At 38.7% G+C, this 12,676-nt stretch overlaps 1 long non-coding RNA gene across 1 annotated transcript; it reads left to right on the top strand.

The window, feature by feature from the left end:
- The first annotated feature begins 584 nt into the window (after positions 1-584).
- On the top strand, positions 585-2,706 carry LOC113333702. The gene is made up of 3 exons (XR_003352206.1): positions 585-717; positions 1,130-2,103; positions 2,241-2,706. It is a non-coding gene; the product is annotated as an uncharacterized LOC113333702 (long non-coding RNA).
- The last annotated feature ends 9,970 nt before the right edge of the window (positions 2,707-12,676 follow it).

The raw sequence follows: 12,676 nt of genomic DNA, 5'->3' as shown, positions 1-12,676 counted from the left end.
ATTTTTTCTTTTTAGGTTAAGCTTATCATGTTTGTGCACATGATTTGATTTTTTTCTGTCTGTTTTTTGTATTTCTTGATTAGTACCAATGATGGTTCTGAATATACTATGAGTTAACAGATGTGGAGGCAATTTAGAATTTAGGTACCACTTACTGGGTAACAACGAAAAAAGGAAAGAACAAAAACACGTTCTTACCAGGTAAGTTGATCCTGCTCACCAATTAAACTTTCACAAACGAGTTGAATTTAGTGCAGCTTTTGTCTCTTTAATGAGACTAAGGTATATAACATTGTTGTGTACTGGAACTGTTGTATTTCTTAGGCCTTAACTAATATACTTTTATTCGGGATATTTTGCTGGCCGTACGACAGCTCTTTTAGTGGCTTTTGTTTTGGTTATAAATGCGAGAAAGCTTGTACATAAGGAAGGAAACATGTTTGCACTTTATAGGCAAGTGAAGACCTTTTCTCCCTTTCTTCTCCAATTCTTCCAATTATTCACTCTAGCCTGTATTGTTGTTTACTGTATAAGCTCCTTTATTGAATTCCTCATCCAGTTTTGTGAAATGCCTAATGCAGTTAGGTCTCCAAGTTCGTTAACAACGTGGTGGTTGGTTGTATTAGTGCTCTTTGTATGGATGCACTTAATGGGTGCTTAGATTGCGTCCAACTAATACTGGATATCATGCAAGCACTAGGCATAATCGCATTACAGGTACAAAATTATACACTATCGCATTACATGTACAAAATTATAAACACTATATAGATAATTAGGACATATGCTTTAAAAGAAAAGAAAAAAAAAGCTAATTATATAGTTCATGAATTTAATAGGAATAGAAATCCAGGCCAATATATAGTTCATGAATTTCGATTACATTGAATCATTTAATTGTCATCTTGACTTTTATAATCTTTTCTAGGTACACAACAAGTCCAAATATGTTCACTAGAGATACTAAAAATGAATTTGCATGAAACCAATTTTGGTATCATCTGTTTTTTTCTTCGTTTTGCTGAAACCAATATTGGTTTCATCTAATTTTTGATAAATTCTTTTTTTAATTTATGTCAATGAAACCAATCTTGTTTGGTCATATGATATTTTTTTTCTGTTGAAACAGGTGGTGGTCTACGACGGCGGAGCTGGTGATCCGTGGCGGAGGTGGTAATCTTAATTTTACTCTTGAGTGAGAATATTATCAGCTTGGGATGGAAATATATACACCATCACAACAATTTTTAGAAAACATTTGTAGCCCAGAAAGTGTAGGAAAAGGAAAATTAAAACGCTCAAGAGGAAATTTATGATGAAACCGATTTCAGTTTCATCTAAATTTAGTGAAACCGATTTCAGTTTCATGTAACTTTTCCTTAATTTTTTTGAAATCTTTCGGTGAAACAAACGTTGTTGGTGATAAATAGTATTCTATTGAAACAAGCATTTATTTTATCTGCGTTTGATCAATATTTTTTGAGGTTTTATTGAAGAAACTAAACCTTTCTAAGTGATTTCTTTTGTTGGAACAGTTTTGGTTTCATCTGATTTGTTTTTTATTTTCTATGAAACCAGTTTTGGTTCCATCAATATTTCATTAATGATACAGAGATGGATTGTTTTCTGATGAAACCAAACAGTTTTTTGATGAAACCATTTTTGGTTTCATCAAAATTTTAGTTACGCAGGTGATGGTATTGCCAGTTGTAGTGCTACTTAGGGTGGTAATGGCGGTGGTGTTGTTGACATCGGTGGTGGTTGGCGTTGGTGGTGGCTAGTGGTGGTTGGATTTGTTCGAAGCGGCGACGGTGGTGGTTTTATAAATATTTGGTGGTGGTGGGTGGTGGATGACGTTACCATAAGTTGCTGGTTGGTGGTGGCGGTGGTATGTGAGCTGGTCGACGGCATTGGCGGTGGTCCACGATAATGGTGGTCGGCATCAGCGATGGTAGAGTCAATTCCTAACTTAAGCAGAAGTATGAGAAGAAGGTGTGGGAGGAGGAAACAGAGAAAAAATGTGGGGATACCTTAATGCTTTGGAATTGCCTTATAAAAAGGAAGAAGATTATAGAGTCAATTCCTACCTTCTGATCAACTGCGGTTGGTGTAATCTATCCTTCACCCATTATTCATTTTTTGTCTAAGATTTGGCTTCTTGGTCCCCAGTTTACATGTTGACTGTAGTGCCTTACTGACATGTATATGCTTGTTTGGCTTGGCAATTTTATCATTTGCAGTTTCTGGGTTTACCTTCGCTTCAAAAACTCTTGACTGAAGAAGACAAGAAGGTTTGACTCTAATACGTGAACTGAAATTTATAAATCTATATGATTATGTTTCATGATATTCCCTTTGATACATGTGATGATTTCCCATGATTTATATATGGAGGGATTAGTTGTTGAAACCTGACATTCTAATCTGTGAATGTTTGACACTAACATTATTAATGATGAAACCAAAATCGGTTTCATTTAATTTTTGGTCGGTGGTGGTGGTGGACGGTCGTGGTGCTGGTGGCGGTGCGGCAGGTGGTGCTGGTTTTTGCCGGTAGTGGTCAACGGCATTGGTGATCGACGATGGTCGATAGTGGTGGTGTTGGCTGGTGGCGGTGGCGATGGTGGCGGATGGTGGTGGTGGTGCTGCTGGTGCGGTGGTGTTGGTGGCAGACGGTGGTGTTGGTGGTGGAAGAAGGCAGTGGAGCGGCGGTGGTGGATGGCGGTGGTGGACGGAGGTGGTGGTGGACGGCGGTGGTGGTGCGGTGGAGGTCGTCGGAGGTGGTGGTGCAGTGGCGATTGTGGAGGTGCGGCGGTGGAGGTGCAGTGGTGGAGGTGCAGTGGTGGTGGACGGCGGTGGAGGTCGTCGGAGGTGGTGGTTGGCGGCGATGGTGGTCAGTGGTGGGTGGCGCGGTGGCGATGGTGTTGGAGGTGCAGTCGTGGTGGTCAGAGGTGGTGGTTGGCGGCGATGGTGGTCAGTGGTGGTGGCACGATGGTGTGTTGTTGGTGGTGGAAATTATAAAATTAAAGGTGGGGTTGATTTTTGTTTTTGTTGGGGTGATTTAAATTAGAAGAATAATATAAACAGTTTATGTTAAATGGGTTTTTTGTGAAAAAATTGTTTTTTTGAAATTTTTATGCATGGATAGTGACACCTCTGGTGTTGTAACCATCATAAGGACACCTCTGGTGTTGTAACCATCAAAAATTGTTTTTTTGAAATTTTTGTGCATGGATAGTGACACCTCTGGTGTTGTAACCCGCGGACTATAAAAAGATTGTATATTTATGGAGTATATAACCATCATAAGGAATTTAATTTGGAACCATATATATTTTCTTCGAAAAAGAGAAGAAGGATTATTTGTTCCCTTCGTTATATGGACTTCATTAATATTTTAGATTGGATCACATTGAAAAAAAAGAATTTATGAATATAAAAAATTTAGGGATATATTAGAGAGTTTATTGGAAAAATATGACTACAAACAGATTCTGAACATAATTTTGAGACAGACCAAAATAGAATAGAGGATGATCTCTTTGAAACGGTGTGAGTATTGTTGTAAATGTATGTTTAGAATCTCGTTACCATCGGATGACCGGATTGTTGTTTTCTGGTTTATCATTGAAGTGAAATCGTATAAACTAAAACAGCTGAACTCTATCGAGTTACCATGCAAATGACTTCGTGTTGCTTGGTTAATGGTGATGCTTTATACTTTGATGCTAATTAGTTAGCTTAGTGCTTTAAACAAGCCCCTAATTAAAGTTTTAACATGCGTTTACAGTCTGAACCGCTATACCTTTCAGAGATGGCACCATACAAGTACAGCGGAGTCCTTAACAATTGCTTTCAACTGATGATTATGGTTGAAATTTTCTTGTCCAATTTAGTAAATTTCTTTACAAACAAGATGCCAGATGTGTTGAGAATATTGGCACCCCGAACGCAGCGGAACACGGGACCACAAAGAAAAATTGGTGATTTCAACCAAACATAGGAGAAATAATAAGAGAGACGGAAGATAAAGAAACACATAGACAACCACGTATTTATTTATCTTTCAAGTACTTACAACTCTATCTACTCTGTTATTTTTTTCTATCCACGTATTTGTTTATACGCCTAGTTTTTTATTTTTGTGTATTGGCTGAACCTGTATGTTATTCTTTCAGGTTTTCATAGGTGTTTTCGTTGCAAATTTCCAAACTGTAATCCCTACTATTAATTTTTAATGCGTATTCTCAGTAGATCCCTTTTCGATGTTGGTGGTAGAAAACTACGAACGACATACGGCATAACTGTAATCAACTTTTCCTTTTTTCCTTTTCAATCATTTTTTCCTTTTCATCGCAACTCCGGCAAAAGAGAACCTCATGTACACATTATTGATTTAGGCAAACACAAACCAGGATTCCATCACCTCCTTAATCTATCATGTTAGCCAATCCCGTTGGAACTTAAAACAATGTACCCATTAATTTTCAATCTACAGACTGGTATGGGTACCTAGTTAAATTTACACTATCCTCAAAGTGGTTTACCCTTCATAATTTATGGTACCTTCACAAATAAGAAATTTATACCGTCCGTGTTGCGGAGTTACCCGGTTTATTTTTTTGGACTGTCTGAAACACAATATGCACTGCTTTCCTCAAAATATACGCTTGGTTGATGGTAAAGTTGCCTAGCTACTTATGTGATTTTTACTGAAGGATTGCTCAGTTTGTCTTCGGTCGGTCTCATAAAATAAATTGGGTGAATAACAAAGAAAGTCGTATAAAATATATTGGTTACGAAACTAAAATGTCGTATAAAATAAATTGGGTACGGAATTCAAAATGTCGTAAAAAATAAATTTGATACAACACTAAGACGGTCGCATTAAATAATTGGTTATGTCGTGATGATGATAGTATAAGTTACAATTGATACCTGATTCTAAGAAAGCAACGGACATTGAGGCCTAAATTCCAAATAGATACCAAATCTAAATGACCTACAACCTGCAGTTCCATGTGGTAGGTCCTCTACTTATGGGAACTACTTCAATAATGCTTGGTTTACCGGGAAGATAATCCCATGGTGATACCGAGTGAGAGTAAAAAAGAGGTGGACCCCACCCTTAACAGCCCCCGTGCAAATCTCCTTGTGGGGCCCCCCAAAATTTCTCTCTACCTGGAGAATCCACGGGATTATCTCCCGGTATGCCCTACTTTGGTTGGTTAATCGACTGATTCTACCAAACATTATTAGCCAAGGGTTTTGCGACCAAGTACTGAAGTTGAACTTCCTTTTCATATCTAAAAAGAGAGGATCCCAAAGCACAAAAACTAACTACAGACTCTCATATTTCAATTTGTTATTCCAGGTTTTCTTTTTCAGGGCTTCATTTCTGAAGAAATAGAAGTAAAGTTCTAAATTATTGGTAATGAAAGGAAAACTACTGAGTACCAACATGTATGCAAACATTTTTGTTTTTACCGTTTTTCTTCTTTAATAAGACTACAATTAGTTCTTCGAAGACCCAAAATGAAAGCCTAAACCTATTATCTTATATCGCATGTAGATTTCAAATTGTGATATTTAAAAAAATAAAAAAAATAAATAGGTCTCATCTTTTGTTGTGGTGCTCACTGCTCACTAGTGCCAGATACAGCTGCTACTGCCCGACTGGCGTCGATGTGGTTCCATTATCATATGGTGCTGACACACCCCACTTACTATCTAAATCCGACGGTTATACAACTTGAATAGATCCTTAATCCAACCGGGAACTGGTTTGGATCATGCGGATGAGCCACAACCACAAGTGGGTATGCTTGTGGACTGAAAAATAATTAAAAATCAGAGAACATACTGGATGAGGAACAGAAAGTTGATGGCTGCTTATATTTATGAAGAACAAGAACCATAATAAAACAAATAGAAAACTTACTTATGTGTCTTAGTATGGATGGGAAAAAACGGTTTGATGGTTTTTTAGGAAAGTGAAGAGTCGAGCGTACGATCGAGATTCCTCAACCGAGCAAACTGCTGAACCTCACACAGATGCACTGTAAAGGGAGTGCTTAGATTCGAGAGATCGATCTGTAAGACTCCGGCCTAAACCAAGACAATGGTCATTCCAGAGTCAATTCGGTCACAAAGAGGGAGATGGGTTGATCTGTAAGAGGGAAGCTGAGAATTGTGTGGGATCAATGATGATCAAGGATTGTGGATATGTTGAAGGTTTCTGCAATAATTAATGGTGAACTGCTGAGTTCGAATAAGTTCTGGTAGATTGACAAATTCTTGAGAGTAGTTACTCGAGAAATTCTATGTTGACAATTTTTGATAGCTAGTGATCATTCGTTGTCTTCAATCATGGATTCAAAGACTTATTTATATTGTCAGAGTCGTGAACACATTGATCCCTGTAAGTGTGACAGTTTCTTGAGTGAAAGAGTGGGACAGTGGGAGATCGTGGTAAAACCAGTTCCGGGTCGTGCGGAGACTTGGTTGATCATTCACCCACTACTTTGCTAACTCCTTTAACCGTTGCATGACTTACTCACATTCTCTCATTGTGGATTATCCACGTGCCGTAGGCCGCCAGACCAAAACCCTATGATATCCCCCATTTGTGACGTGATTGATGTCTCACGAATCGTGGAGTCAGCATGACAGACGTGTGTTGAATTAGTCACGTTGACTGATTTAGACAGTCTAGGTTTTGTTGAATTGAGCATGAATGGAGAATTGCTCAGTGGAACATTCGAGTAACTGAGCAAGTGTTGCTCGACGAATTACTGGATATTGATGGTTGGACCAATATTCGAGCAATTGAGCAAGTATTGCGAATTACTGAATATTGATAGTTGAATCAATATTTGCGCAATTGAGCAATTGCTCAATTCGACGGATTATTGAAAAATTATTGAATATTGATTATTAGATCAATATTCGAGCAACTGAGCAAGTATTGCTCATTTTAGCAAATTACTGATAATTTACTGAATTTGATGGATTGAGCAAGTATTGCTCAATTCAGCAAATTATTTAGGAATGACGGGACCCAGTAAAAATATTAATTAAAAATATTGGTAGATTACCAAATATTATATAATTAATCCGCGTGTTGTTTGCTGGATCAACATAAATTTATTCAATGTGTGACCATGCTCAGAATGATAATTTGTTGAGCGTTTTTTCGAAACCCTAAATTCTGATCGATTGCTCATTAATTGACGGATTGCTAAAAATAGGTCATGAGCCAAGGAGGGACCGACCACACGGGACTATGGACGTCCATATGATGCCCAATTTCTTGAGTGAGCGTACACCAGGATCCCTAGTTGACCGGTTGGTGATGGAATGACGATTAAATGTTGGTTTCATCATTTATTGAAATAGTGCTCGATTGAGCATTAGGCGATAAAACCTAATTATGAAAAAGTGAGGGACCAGCCAAGAAGGAATGGTATGGGACCGGCTTATGGACGATTGAGCAAATCCCAAGTTGTTTGGAAAGAGCTTGGACCCAATATGAGTAATTGCACAAATTAGGTAAAAATTAGGAAAACGTGTGGGACCGGATTTGTGCAAGCCCTAGGGATGACCCTGGTCGGTCAAGAGGGCATGCACGTGTTACCATGGTGTCCGTGTTTCCATACTGAGAGTTTCAGCATTTTCTGATGTGCGTTCGAGCAACATTGTGAATTTTCAGAAGAGTTTCATCTTGACTGAAATTCTTGATTTTTGCAGGAATGAGCATGTATGCTCAATTGATCAATATTTTATAAATATCAAAATAAAAATATAATATTCTTTTCGTGAGTAGCCTAGTCGGTCATGGGACCATGTTGACTTTTGGCTTTTTCATGGTTTGAGCAATATTTGAGAAAATATGGAGAAACCATGATTTTTGCTGAAACAGGGAAGTTTCACAAGATGAGGGAAATAATAATTTATGAAAGATTAGGGATTGCAAGGTGTGGGACCGGGCATGGCTAGGGCATGGCCGTCCGGCTAAGTTGCACGGTCCCGTGACTCCTTTCCCTATTTTTATATTATTATTTTTCATGAAACCACGAAAATATGGAGAAACCATGAGAATATGGAGAAACCATGAGTTTTGCTCAAACAAGGAAAGTTGTTAGAATGGAGGAGTCTTCATGGGTTCATGAAAACAACAAAAATAAGGAGAATAATGGAGGAAGCATGGGACCGGCCACGGCTAAGGCATGGCTGGCCGGCCGATGAGTCCGGCCCAAAGGCGCTTTTCCATTATTTTAATGTTATTATTTTCTCTCTGATGTTTTGTGTGGGATTTCTCATTTGTCCATATTTTGGATGCTCGTTCACGCATTTGGGTGCTCGTTCGTGCATCATGATTGAGTACACTTGCACCATTTTATGGGACTCACTCAGGAATAGCTCAGATGCCTGATTGCTGAGTATTTATTACTAATTTATGAAATTTAGTGGAGAATGATTCATGAAATTGAGCAATAAAAGTGAGTAGTTTATTATTATCAATTCATAGGATCAGTTGTGGATTCGACCATGAATTCAGAATAATAATAAAATACGTATTACCATTCCATGGGATCGTGGATTCAACCACAGAATCAGAGTAATAAGATTGGTGGTGATATTACCAATTCAAGAGATCAGCCGTGGATTCGACCATGAAATAGGAGTAATATCTATTACCATTTCATGAGATCAAGTCGTGGATTCGATCATGAAATCGGAGCAATACATTTATCTATTACTATTCCATAGAACCAGTGGTCAGTTTGACCATAAAATAGGAGTAATAAGATAAGATAGATTATTTTCTAGGAACCCATTGGTGGATGTCACGGTATAATTAATCTATTGAAGAAGGGATATTAGCCAGTTAAAGTGTCACACCCATTCTGTGGTGCATAGTCAGGAAACAACGGATGTTTGCCGAAGTCCTGGAGACGTTATTGCTCTCAATCTTACGGAGAACCGCCTGGGTCTATACACGGTCTCTCTACATAGTCAGGGAACAGTGAGTGTCACCGAAGTCCTGAAGGCGTTATTGTTCTCGATCTTACGGAGAACCTCCCAATCGTTCTTTTATGTAGAGGGGGGTCCCTCTCATGTAGTCAGGGAACAACGAGTGTCACCGACGTCCTAAAGGCGTTATTGCTCTCAATCTTATGGAGAACCGCCCAATTATGTTATTCTACATAGAGGGCATGACGAAATGCGAGGTATCGAACGTTCATCTAGTGGAGGCCTTCCGAAATGCATAATCATCATGGCTTCGTAAAATATGAATCATCAATGCCTGAAAGCCGTGTCAGAAACATGTATCATGATTTTACGGTTTTGACCTTTGTTGAAAATCCACCATATACATTAAGTCCCCTTCTTAGTGAGGGACAGTCATGTTCCGCAGTAAGCATTAAATGGTGATTTTCAATCGAAAATATCAGTGGTTTGAACTCAGTCGTGCAAAGGTACTTTCAGAATCCTCAATTTACTCCAATGGTGTCATGTACGAGAAAATGTGCGGGTGAGAACTCTGATAGTTGATCGGGTGCGATTCCGTGAGTACGAAAAGATGAAGCATCGCTGATTTGGTCGGTCAAAAGTCCAATTTTGGTCGATTTAGGATTTATGGACCCAAGCCCAAAAAAAGAAGCCCATGTTTTATTAGGTTTTGGAAATAAAATTGATATAAAATGAGGAAGCCCTAAAATTCTTTTATTTTTTGGTCGACAAAGTACTTCATCTCTTCACCACCTTCACGTGAGTAGTAGCAGGAGGGATAGATTTTCCGCCGGACTTAGCATCGCTGACCGTCACCGACTGCCGATCAAGTTCCGGACGGCGCCGACAAGTACGTCCGGCGATTTTATTTTTATTTTTGTTGTGTGTTTTCATGAATTTTTCATGAGTTATTGAAAACAAAATTCCATGTGTGCATGTATGCGTAGGTTTTATGAAATTTGTTTGTTTTGAATACGTATGCACGTTCGTTTAATAGTTTAAGAAACGAGCAAAAAATCCCTAATATGAAAGAGACACATATATTATTGAATAGACATGGTCTAATTGCAGTAGAGAAAATTTTGTTTATGAGGGTTCATGAAAACCCAAATTTATTTTGAAAGCATGAACTTTCACAAGTACTTTTAGGAACGTAGGTTTGTTCGTAGTAGAAGCAGTAAATAACAATCTTTAGAGTTAAAGGAATTTTGAAAAGACCTGTAGTTCATGATAAAATTTATGCGTGAACTTTCAAAACTTTGTTTGGAACATGTAGACTTTTACAAAAATAGTAAAGACCCTCACTTTATAAACGAATGCTCGTATGAGCAAAAGTTTTTTTTATATATATATATAAGGTACGTGCACGATTTTTCTTTTTCTTTTTTAAATTACATGACCTGTTCACGTTTTGTTTTAAAAGAAAAATCAAACTTTGATTTATGGAAAATTACTGGAAGCAAACAGTATTTGGTGAATTCGTTAACGTAAAAATCAGCGAATGTTCATATGGAAGGTTATATGGATCATTCATGGTTTCATGAAAAGTCAGATGTTTGACTTTAAATTTTGCTCGTTCTTGCAGGTTTGAAGAAACAAGCAAGTTATCAGAGTTTTACGTTGTTATCACTAAGTTCGTGAAATCATAAATAGGTAAGAGTTGAGGATTACCATTTTCGTTATGAAATCAATATTAGGATAGCTGTAATCATGTGCTTATGATTTGGTTCCAGACGATGGTAACTTCCAACAGTAGCACTGATTTGATTATTATTATTATTCCAGCTCCTCTGAAGAAGACTCCAAAGCTTCCGAAGTCAAATCGCAAGCTAAGACGAATCATGCTAAGGTAACGAATCCTAGCATGCCTCTTAATGACCGGAGAGTCACTTATGATGAGCTCATGAAGAGAAAAACCGAGGATGATAGGTTGGATGATCATCAACGAAGAAGGGACCGAGTCCGGCGTAGAGTGCTAGCATCTGTGGAGAAACTTCAATATCGAGCCGATGGTGTACCCTCTGACTATGATGCTTTGGGAGATGAACCCGTGTGGGTGCCACATGATCGCAATATTAAGCCATACCGGCGTACCAGGGAGATCGAGAGACTGGTCAAAGCTGACCTTGAAGCTGAGCGTAAAGAAAAAGAGTACCAGGACTCATTATACAACGATCCTGATATTCATCCAGACTTCGTCAATGGCCATGATAGTGATTCCGACGAAGAGCTCGAAGAGGATTCCGCGAAAGACGATGATGATGAATCTGATAATTCTGACAGATCTGATGGCCCCGATGAATCTGATGATTAGTCTTGTTCATGAACCTCTCTGAGATTATTTGTTTTTGTCGAAGTAGATATTCTCTGGTTATTTGAGCAGTTTTTTTTACTGTAGAGACGTTTCTTTAGAGATTATTTTTTTAATCATAACCCCTCGTCGTATCGTTTTCCAAATCTTCTTCATATCTCCGGCTGATGGACCAATGTCCACGTGGACAATAATCATCCACGAAGTGCAACTATATGAACTGTCTAGAGAAATACGCGGTCTGCCAGATAATCAATCTATAGTCGTAATGTTGACTACACCTGAACGGTCAGTCCCCATTATTGTTACGCTTCTCTCATTCGTCATGCCTCTGATTCGAGATTTAGGGTTTCAGTAGAAACCGCAATAACTTGTTTACCCATTATGGGATAAATATCCACGTTTCTACTTGCAATGCCTAAGGTTTCTCACAGAAACAGTCTATCATCTCTTGCCTTTGTATACTATCATAATAAATTTTGATCACGATCATACCTCTCATCACCATGTCTGGAAGCAGTGTTTCTTCAAGAAGTGAATCTCGCGCAGAACGTGTTGCGGCAGTATCCGTTTCGGTAAGTTACACTTTTTCTCTTAACCCTGTTCAATCAGGGTGATTGATCAAAAGAAAATAATTTGTCGCAGGAAAATCAGAAGAATCAATATTCTTCTTGTAGTTTGAGACCCAAACGGACTGTTAAAGCTCCTGCCTGATACCGGTCAGCTCATGCTGAAGCTGGAGTATCCGTAAGTAATTCCATAACTTCTCAAATGGAGTTTTACCATGCTCGATGTTCGATAAAACTAAATATTCCTTCACTTCATCGCAGGTTGATGTTCGTGTTGTTGTCGATGCTAGCAAGAGGAAGAACGGGAAATACCTGGTCGTGGTCAACGATAGCAGAAACAATGTCGACGAAGATCCTACTGATTCCGTGGAGGCTGGTGATAGAGTTCACGCTCACGAATACCCAACATCTGGATTCCCATTTGAAACTCCCATGATCAACAATTGCTCGAATAGTGAAGTGGTTGGTGGATTCGTCATTCTCAAGTGTCACGCGCCCCTGTACACCAAAATTTGGAGAAGGTAAGGGAATATTGCTACGACCGAAGTATGAAAGGGCTTTCTACCAACCCTCCTGACTACAATTGCAGGGTTGTTACCGATCATTGAAGAGATGAACCGGATGCATCTGCGAGATGTCAAGAATCATGAACTCCAAAAATGGGATGAGATGATTTCATACTGTGAAACCCTGCAGTTCAACATAGGATGGCTTTCTTATAGGCTCAAGATGATCAAAATTCACAAGGCGACGGCTGCTGCTGATGCGATTTCTACGACCA

This window comes from Papaver somniferum, unplaced genomic scaffold, assembly GCF_003573695.1.
Source record: "Papaver somniferum cultivar HN1 unplaced genomic scaffold, ASM357369v1 unplaced-scaffold_133, whole genome shotgun sequence".
In the NCBI taxonomy this organism is placed as follows: domain Eukaryota; kingdom Viridiplantae; phylum Streptophyta; class Magnoliopsida; order Ranunculales; family Papaveraceae; genus Papaver; species Papaver somniferum.
The sequence above is the reverse complement of the archived record's forward strand: the minus strand, read 5'-3'. Positions and strand labels throughout refer to the sequence as shown.